The sequence below is a fragment of the Euphorbia lathyris genome, chromosome 3 (assembly GCF_963576675.1).
Source record: "Euphorbia lathyris chromosome 3, ddEupLath1.1, whole genome shotgun sequence".
NCBI classification, from domain to species: domain Eukaryota; kingdom Viridiplantae; phylum Streptophyta; class Magnoliopsida; order Malpighiales; family Euphorbiaceae; genus Euphorbia; species Euphorbia lathyris.
In genome coordinates, this window is record NC_088912.1 from 25,746,641 (window position 1) to 25,755,730 (window position 9,090).

Genomic DNA, 9,090 nt, shown 5'->3' on the forward strand with positions numbered 1-9,090 from the left:
AAAATATAGAACTTTTATATAATTTAAATAAATAAATAAATCGATATATTTATTTTATATCATGTTATCAAAGTTTTTTTAATATTATATTTATTTAAAATTAATATATATTTTTTATTGATAATTCAAATTAAATTAAATTAATTTTGAAAATAATTGATTAATTTTTTCATAGAATTTTAATTAAAGGTGAATGATTTATTTATTTTTACAAAATGATTTGTACATTTTAGTAATTTTAATACAGTTTTATATTTTTTTATAATTAAAATTTTGTGAAACAATAATAATAAAATAGGAGATTAATTAAGAAATATATTAGAATATAATAAAAAATCAAAAATTGAATTAAACTACAATTAAAATTAAATATTATATCTACGATACAAAAGAATTACAATCTATGTTAAAATAGAAGTAATATCAATATATTATGTTATAAACTATTACAACAATACTTATCTAATGTTGTACATGAAGAAATTTTATCAATTCAATCTGTTACATATATAAAAAAAATAAAATTCATAAGAAATAGTCACAAATTCATCTAGATGATAATCATTTTGCTTGATGGAATTTCATGATCACAAAGTATTCGAATTCAATTATTTCTTCTATTGTCATCTCGTAATATCTCATCAAGACATTCAATCAATTTGTTCTTCATTTTTTCACTATATAAAATATCAGTCACGCTCGCAAGAATTCATTAATATTTTCTAATAATTATATATTCTTGAATTTCGTAAGCAGGAAAAACAAACAAAAGAATAGAAAATAAAAATGAAAAAACAAAAATGATAATTAGGAGAAAACTATCGTCCTCTCGTTTTTTTTCGAAAATAAGAGAGAATATTAAGATATAAGCATATAAAAAGGAGATTGAAAATTTTTTTTTCCCATTAATTAATTTTTTTTATTTTTTTAATGAAGTATTAAGTCCATAAATTAATTTTAGTTAAATAAAATTAAACCGCAATTGTAACCACTCAGTAAAAAAACGTTTTATAATTAATATGTGAAATTAATTCTACTAATTAGAATCATTATGCTTAGTATTTGAGAATTTGAAGATATTCAAATAATAATATTTTTTAATTAATATTTTCCGACAACTTGTCATCATGTTTCATTTTCATCTGTTAAAAACTCTTGAAATACTAACGATTTTGTACAAACCACAATATAATAGTTAAAAACTATATAAGCCAATATTGCAAAAGCAATTATCTCAATATCGCATAAGTAATGTATATTTTTAGGATTTTAAGCATCAAAATTTATTTTTGAATTCGTATCTAGCATAATCCAAATTCTTCAAGAATAAACATCTTATCAAGTGTATTAGACGCTTACGATCTCTTTGTCTAAAGAACTCAGAAAAATAACTTCTTCATAATAATAAGGGTAAATTTCAAATAAAACTCATGTGGCTTCACTAATTTTCAGATAAAGGACTGTGATTTACTTTTTTTCAAAGTAGGGACTGAGGGTTTTAACTTTAGCAAAATAAGGACTTTTTCGATTGATACTATTAACATCACCATTGACGACTTCAAAAATGACATATTTTAAGAACTACTAATATTCTAAGCAACTTTAATTCTTCAACTTTTTTATTTTGAGATTATTTAGATGATGTTTGGTAAAAAAAAAAAGAGAAAGTTAATGTTTAGAGAGAGAAACTTTTAAAAAAAATATGATTTTCGAGAATCGAAAATGTAGTTCCATAGCAAATATGACATTGAACAACTTTAATTCTTGAAAATTTTCATTTTCAGGTCGTTAAAGATGGTTTTAATAGCATTAATCCAAAAAGTCATTGTTTTATTAAAAATGCGAAACCTTAATCCTCGTTTTGACAAAAAGTAAACCACAGTCCTTTATCCAAAAATTAGTGAAACCACAAGGGTTTTATTTAAAATTTAGTCTAAAAATAATATAACATAATTTATAATTGAAATAAACTTCATTGTAAGTATAATATTTCAATACATTTTTAATATTTTCTTCAATATGTCTCCAACTTCAATGAATAACTATTGTGTGAAACTTTATATCTATTTGTACCAAAATGCATAAAAATAAAAAATACAATACATATCAGCTAGATAAACTCAAACTAAAAAAATAAGTGGATTTCAACAGGTTCCGAATTAGAAAAATTAATCTAACTTCAATTAAAGCTAACAATTGAGTTCATATAAAACCGAAAATCTAAATTTTAGTTAGAGTTAACAATCGAAACGATAACACATAGCAACATATACTAAAAAAGAATGCAGATATACAAAATCTTTATTTTAGTCATTTTGAGAAAAAAAAAAGATAAATAAAAAAGAAAACATGGATAAGGTATGGAGATGTATAGAACCGGGTAACGACAGAAATGGAATTTCATCTCTGAAAGATAAAACTATAACAACCATTGTTTACTAAAAAAAAAGGGTAAATTTCAAATAAAATCCATGTGGTTTCACTAATTTTCAGATAAAGGACTGTGGTTTACTTTTTGTCAAAACGAGGATTGAGGTTTCACACTTGGATTAATGCTATTAAAACCATCTTTAACGACCTGAAAATGAAATTTTTTAAGAATTAAAGTTGTTCAATGTCATATTTTGTATGTAACTACATTTTCGATTTTCGAAAATCTTTTCTAGAACTTTCTCTTTCTAAACATTAACTTTATCTCTCTTTACCAGACAACATCTAAATAATCTCAAAATAAAAAAGTTGAAGAATTAAAGTTATTTAGAATATTAATAGTTCTTAAAATATGTCATTTTTGAAGTCGTCAATGGTGATTTTAATAGTATCAATCGAAAAAATCGTTATTTTGCTAAAGTTGAAAACCTCAATCCTCGTTTTGACAAAAAGTAAATCACAGGCCTTTATCTGAAAATTAGTGAAACCACAGGGGTTTTATTTGAAATTTACCCTAAAAATAAAACGACATAATTGAGAACAAAAATAACTACAACATATAAAAAATCGAATAATTACCTTGAGAAACATAAGAATATCTTGTAATTTTTTACACATTTGCGTTTTCCAATTTTAGTTGTCCATGCATCTTCTATTTCTATCAGATTTCTTCAATTGGAGATATCAGTTTGAAAAAAAAAATAAATAAAAAAGAAAACATGGATAAGGTAGTGAGGGGTATAGAACTTGGATAACGGCAGAAATGGATCTGCAAGATGAAACTATAACAACTATTGTTTAATAAAAATAAAACAACAACACACTTGAGAACAAAATAACTACAAACATATGAAAAAAATCGAACAATTACCTCCAGAAATATATTACTATCTATCGTGGCTAATGAATATAATGGTGGAATATTATCTATCATGCTTTGTATAGAAGTTTATTTGTGACTTTTGGATTTCTTTTGCTGTGTTTTTCATCTTCCTGTAACTCTTACTTTCTTTTATTATTTTAATTAATGAGCTGTTAATTACTTAATATATTATAAATATAAATTTCTTATTTTTAATTAATTAAATATTTTTAATTAATTAAATATTTTTAATTTTGATTTTTTACTACGTTGACAACTCATCAAAAATGCCTCTAAAACACTTCTCTTCATTTCTCTCTGCTTCCGCTATATATATAGTATAAATAAGGCTTCTCATCAATAAGGCTTGTCGCACCATAAGCAATGTGTCACACCTGATCTCTACTCTATATATATCAGTATAAATAATTAAAAAATTATAATTCAGAAATATATCGGAAAAATTTGAATCTGCAACTTCAATATCATAAATCGTGATAAAGAAATATTAAACTGTGTTTGAAACTGTTTTTGACGTAACAACAAGAAACACATTCTATCTAGAATTGATTTCGTAGACTATGTTTGGTAAAGAGAGGTTTACGATAAAATTAGAGGTTTTGACCACTTTTATAGTTAGATGATATTTAGTGAAGAAATGTTCGAAAGAGTTTTTTTAGACCCAAACCTCTAATTTTGAAAATGTTAGTTTTATGATATTTTTCAATTAGTTTATTGCTTCATGTCTTTTAAATGATATTTTTTATCTCTAACTACCATATTTTAGTCAAACAAATGTTAGTTTGTTCATTTACTAAAAATAAACTAATAACATGATAAACATATTGTGTGTTTTGCGTACTACTATGGAACGAACTTTGAAAGTATTGGTGTAGCTTTTATGAAGCTATAACCACTCCATATGCCAAATTTTCAAGCTTTGTATATTGGGTTTCTTCATCTTGCAAAACTCAAATCATATAGTATACTGAAAACTTCTCTAAACCCTCCTCTCTATTCAGAATCATGCCCACATATTCGGAATCCACACTCACGTATGAGTAGAGTGTTTCCCCGGAATTGGCATACTGAACAACGGTGGAGAGGTCAAGAAATCTTTAATCTTATCGAAGGATGTTTGTGTTAAGCCCAGACCCGTGGATCCCAGACCCGCGGCCGCGACACGCGCGGTACAACCAATTCTCCCCTTCGTCCGTCGCTCAGCTCAGTGCTACGTCATTCACGGTCGCGGATTACTATCCTCGGTAAGTGCAGAAAATTTACAAAGAGCATTTAACACATGCTGAGAATCCAAGAAACGCGTTCGTTCAAGTGGATAAAGACGTCCTTTCACAACGGACACGACTCTTAACCAACGGATACATCACTTCAAACACAACCCTTCAACATCTATAAATAAAGAGTTGATGTTGAGAAAAAATGTAATGAAATGCTATAATATAGATATAGAAATCAGAGCGTAGAACTTATGTCGAATTTCTAAGTAAAAACATTTCGAGAGTTAGAAATTAGATTCTGTACAAAACAAGATGAGGTACACATATTGTTTATAGTTTAATTACAACTCAGTAGCGTTTAGACATTGTTCCAGTTTTAGTTTGCATCATGGTAGTGGCCGACCGAATCCCTATTACGAAGTTACAGCGAGAAGATTGAGTAAAGTGTTCGCCCCCGAGCCTGACAACCTCCTAGGAAACCCAAGGAAGCGGAACCGATCAAGCCCTTCACTTGCACGCCCTCGAAGAACTCGATGCTCCTTATTCTCTGTAAACTTGTATCAATTTACATTTCATCTAATAAAGTTCGTTCTATTCGACAAATCGTTATGCAGCACTTATGGTAACCAATCCAATATAAGTGAGGCTGGTGTTTTCATTAATATGCACTTGAATTCAAAATCATTACAAGGAAACTTTATTGAACACTTAGGCAAATTATCATCTCGAAAGAGTGTTAATTTGAGTAAGGGCAACTATCCCGAAAGGGTTTTGTCGCGTTCAAAGCCAATTAATTAGAGGTTCCGTCATTTATTTCATCATCATAATAATACAAAGTTTAAGTTGTTTTCTTTGCTTAATGCAAATGAACAAATTCATTCCTTTTTCTAATAAGTTCTAAATGTTCCTGTTTTGTAAAATTCATCCTTAAAATCAGAAGATCTTTCTAACAATCGATTTATTCTAAATATATAATCTTATTCCAGCATTTTCAAATACTCAAAGTTTTCAAATTCAATCAAATAAATTTCCTAAATTCAATTAATCCAATTTTCACTTTTATTTACATTTTATAAATCTAACAAGTTCGAAATTAAAGATTCAAAAATAAGTTTTTCGTTAAAAAACGTATCTCTGTGGGATCGATATTTTTATTACTACAAGCGAAACCGTGCACTTGCGGAAATCGCTCAACAAGTTTTTGGCGCCGTTGCCGGGGATACGCCAAAATTTTTGACAAAATTTTTATTTTTCGCATTTTATTTTCGAATCTAGGTTTATACATTATTTTTATACAACTTTTATATTTTATTTATTTTCAGTTTTATAATATATTTGCTTTCAATTTTGTTTTGAAGGTAGTTTGGCTCGTGTTACAATTTCAAGTTGATGCACAGTTCACGAAATTCGGGCACGCCACCAGATCCTTTTGATCCAGAAATTGAAAGAACACTTAAGAAAAACAACAAAAACAAAGACAAAACACCCTTAAAAACCAAAGTAGTCCAGCCAGAAATCATGGCCGATCCACCGACACTTATGGATTACGCTAGGTCAGGAATGACCGGTGTAACTAATAGTGTAGTTAGACCCCGTATAAACGCAAATCAATTTGAAATTAAGCCTGCTTTGCTTAATATGTTGCAAAACAACGTAACGTTTTACGGATTGCCTAACGAAAACCCTAATGCACATTTGACAAATTTCTTAGAAATTTGTGACACTTTTAAAATTACTGATGTAACAGCAGAAGCAATCAAACTTCGTCTCTTTCCTTTCACTTTGAAGGATAAGGCAAAAATTTGGTTAACTTCTATGCCTGCTGCAACATTTGAAACTTGGGACCAATTAGCCCAAGCATTTTTACAAAAATATTTTCCCTTAGCAAAAACCGCAAGAGTCATCAAAGAGTTGACATCTTTCACACAAAATGATAATGAAACTCTTTATGAAGCTTGGGAACGTTTTAAAGAAATTCAACGTTTATGCCCACACCACCAATTGCCAGATGCACTTTTAATGCAGACATTCTATAATGGATTAAATCCTACGACTAGAGGTTCATTAGATGCTATGTCTGGAGGGTTATTTATGAAGAAGACGTCCACCCAAGCAAGAGAACTTTTGGAGGAAATGGCAATCAACAGCAGTATGTGGCCCGCAGAGCGTGGACATATACCAACGGCGAAACCATCATCCTCATGTACATCATCGGTTAAAGGTATAATGAATCTTGATCCTGTAGCAATGTTACAAGCACAATTTTCTGCCTTATCGCACAAAATTGATAAATTTATGGCACCATGCGATCCTAATGATCCGATCCAAAGAGACATTGACTACGAAGGTATGAACGAGATAGAACAGGTAAATTTTGTCTAAGGACAAAACCAAACTACTAATCCTTATTCTAATACTTATAATCCTGGATGGAGAAATCATCCTAACTTTAACTGGAAAGATGGTAATAATAATAATAATGCAAATGCTAATCAATATCGTATAAATAATTATCAAAATCAAACAAGAGATACGATTAGCACTTTATCTTCAAAAATCGACAAATTTATAGATGCTATGAATGGAAAGGTAAGTAATCAAGACGATGGTTTTAAACGGATCGAAAATAAATTCGATCAGCTTATCAAAAACCAATCATCTAGCATCCATAATTTGGAGGTTCAAATTGGACAACTTGCTAAATCAATTCCATCCCGCAAAGAGGGAAGTCTTCCCAGCCAAACGGAAGAAAATCCGAAAGAGCATGTTAAGACTATCACTCTTCGTTCGGGGAAAAACTACTTAGGTCCGGAAATGCCCGAAAATTCAACTTTACCTGGAAATGATTCACCAAAATCCAAAGAAGATACATTAAAACAACAAGATACGCCAATTGACTCTAATCCAAAACCTTTTGTACCAAAGCCACCTTTTCCACACAGGGTCCGAAATAAGGACCATGATAAACAACTTTTATCATTTTTAGATAAACTTAAAAATTTACATATAAATTTAACATTCATGGATGCAATTACGCAAATTCCTAACTATGGAAAATTCTTGAAAGATTTAATTTCAAAAAAGATTAGTTGGGAAGGAATTTCATCCATTTCACTTTCTGAAGAATGTAGTTCGATAGTATCAAGCAAATTACCTACTAAACTCAAAGATCCCGGATGCTTTACCATTCCGTGTACTTTGGGAAATATGGAATTCCCAAGCTGTCTTTGTGATTTAGGAGCTAGTATAAACTTGATGCCATTGTCTATTTTTGAGAAATTAGGATTAGAAGAAGACATCAAGCGTACCAATATGGTTTTGCAATTAGCGGATCAATCCACTAAAAGACCATATGGTATAATTGAAGACGTTTTGGTAAAAGTTGACAAATTTATTTTTCCTACTGATTTTGTTATCTTAGATTTTGCTTATGATGCTAATTGTCCGCTAATCTTTGGTAGACCATTCATGAACACAGGACGTGCTCTAGTTGATGTGTCGGAAGGAAAAGTAGTTTTACGAATAGGTGACGATAAGATCGAGTTCGATATGAATCAAGCGATGAAATATCCTATGGAGGATTTCGCTTGTATGAAGCTTGATATAATTGAAGAATGTGTTAATGACATTGTTCAAAGAGAAGAAATAATAGAACCTGTAATGGGCGAAGAATTAAAAGATAAGGACCCAGAGCCTTTGATTCGAGAAGATGGACCAGTTCCGCCTTCAGTAATAGTTCCACCTAAATTAGAACTTAAAGAACTACCAAACCATCTGAGATACACTTTCCTAGGCGGAAGTGATACTCTACCTATAATCATCTCTAACAAATTAACAGAAAATCAAGAAGAAAAATTGAAAGAAGTTGTTAGAAATAGAATAGGAAGTATGGGATGGCAGATTTCAGATTTAAAAGGGATTAATCCTAGTATTGTAATGCATAGGATTCACTTAGAAGAAGATAAGCCACCTAAAGCGGATAGACAAAGACGTTTAAATCCGAACATGAAAGAAGTAGTAAAAAATGAGATTACTAAACTTTTAGACAATGGAATCATTTATCCTATTTCGGATAGTGAATGGGTTAGTCCAATCCATTGTGTACCCAAAAAGGGAGGTATAACTGTAGTAAGGAATGATGAAGGTGAATTAATACCTACGCGAACCACCACCGGTTGGAGGGTTTGTATAGATTATAGGAACCTAAATAAGGCAACTAGGAAAGATCATTTTCCTTTACCTTTCATCGATCAAATGATCGAAAGGATAGTCGGTCATGCATTTTATTGTTTTCTCGATGGTTATTCCGGATTCTTTCAAATATATATTTACCCGGATGACCAAGATAAAACAACATTCACATGTCCTTATGGAACATTTGCATATAGAAGAATGCCTTTTGGTTTATGTAATGCACCAGCAACTTTTCAACGTTGCATGACTGCAATTTTTAATGATTTCATCGAAGATATCATGGAAGTATTTATGGATGATTTTTCAGTTTATGGAGATTCTTTTGATGCATGTTTAAAAAACTTAGATAGAGTTCTTTCTAGATGC

General features: G+C 29.9%; 1 non-coding gene across 1 annotated transcript; it reads right to left on the reverse strand.

Moving 5' to 3' along the window:
- Positions 1 to 6,426: 6,426 nt before the first annotated feature.
- On the reverse strand, positions 6,427 to 6,533 carry LOC136225040 (small nucleolar RNA R71). Its single transcript, XR_010686778.1, has one exon. It is a non-coding gene; the product is annotated as a small nucleolar RNA R71 (small nucleolar RNA).
- Positions 6,534 to 9,090: the final 2,557 nt, after the last annotated feature.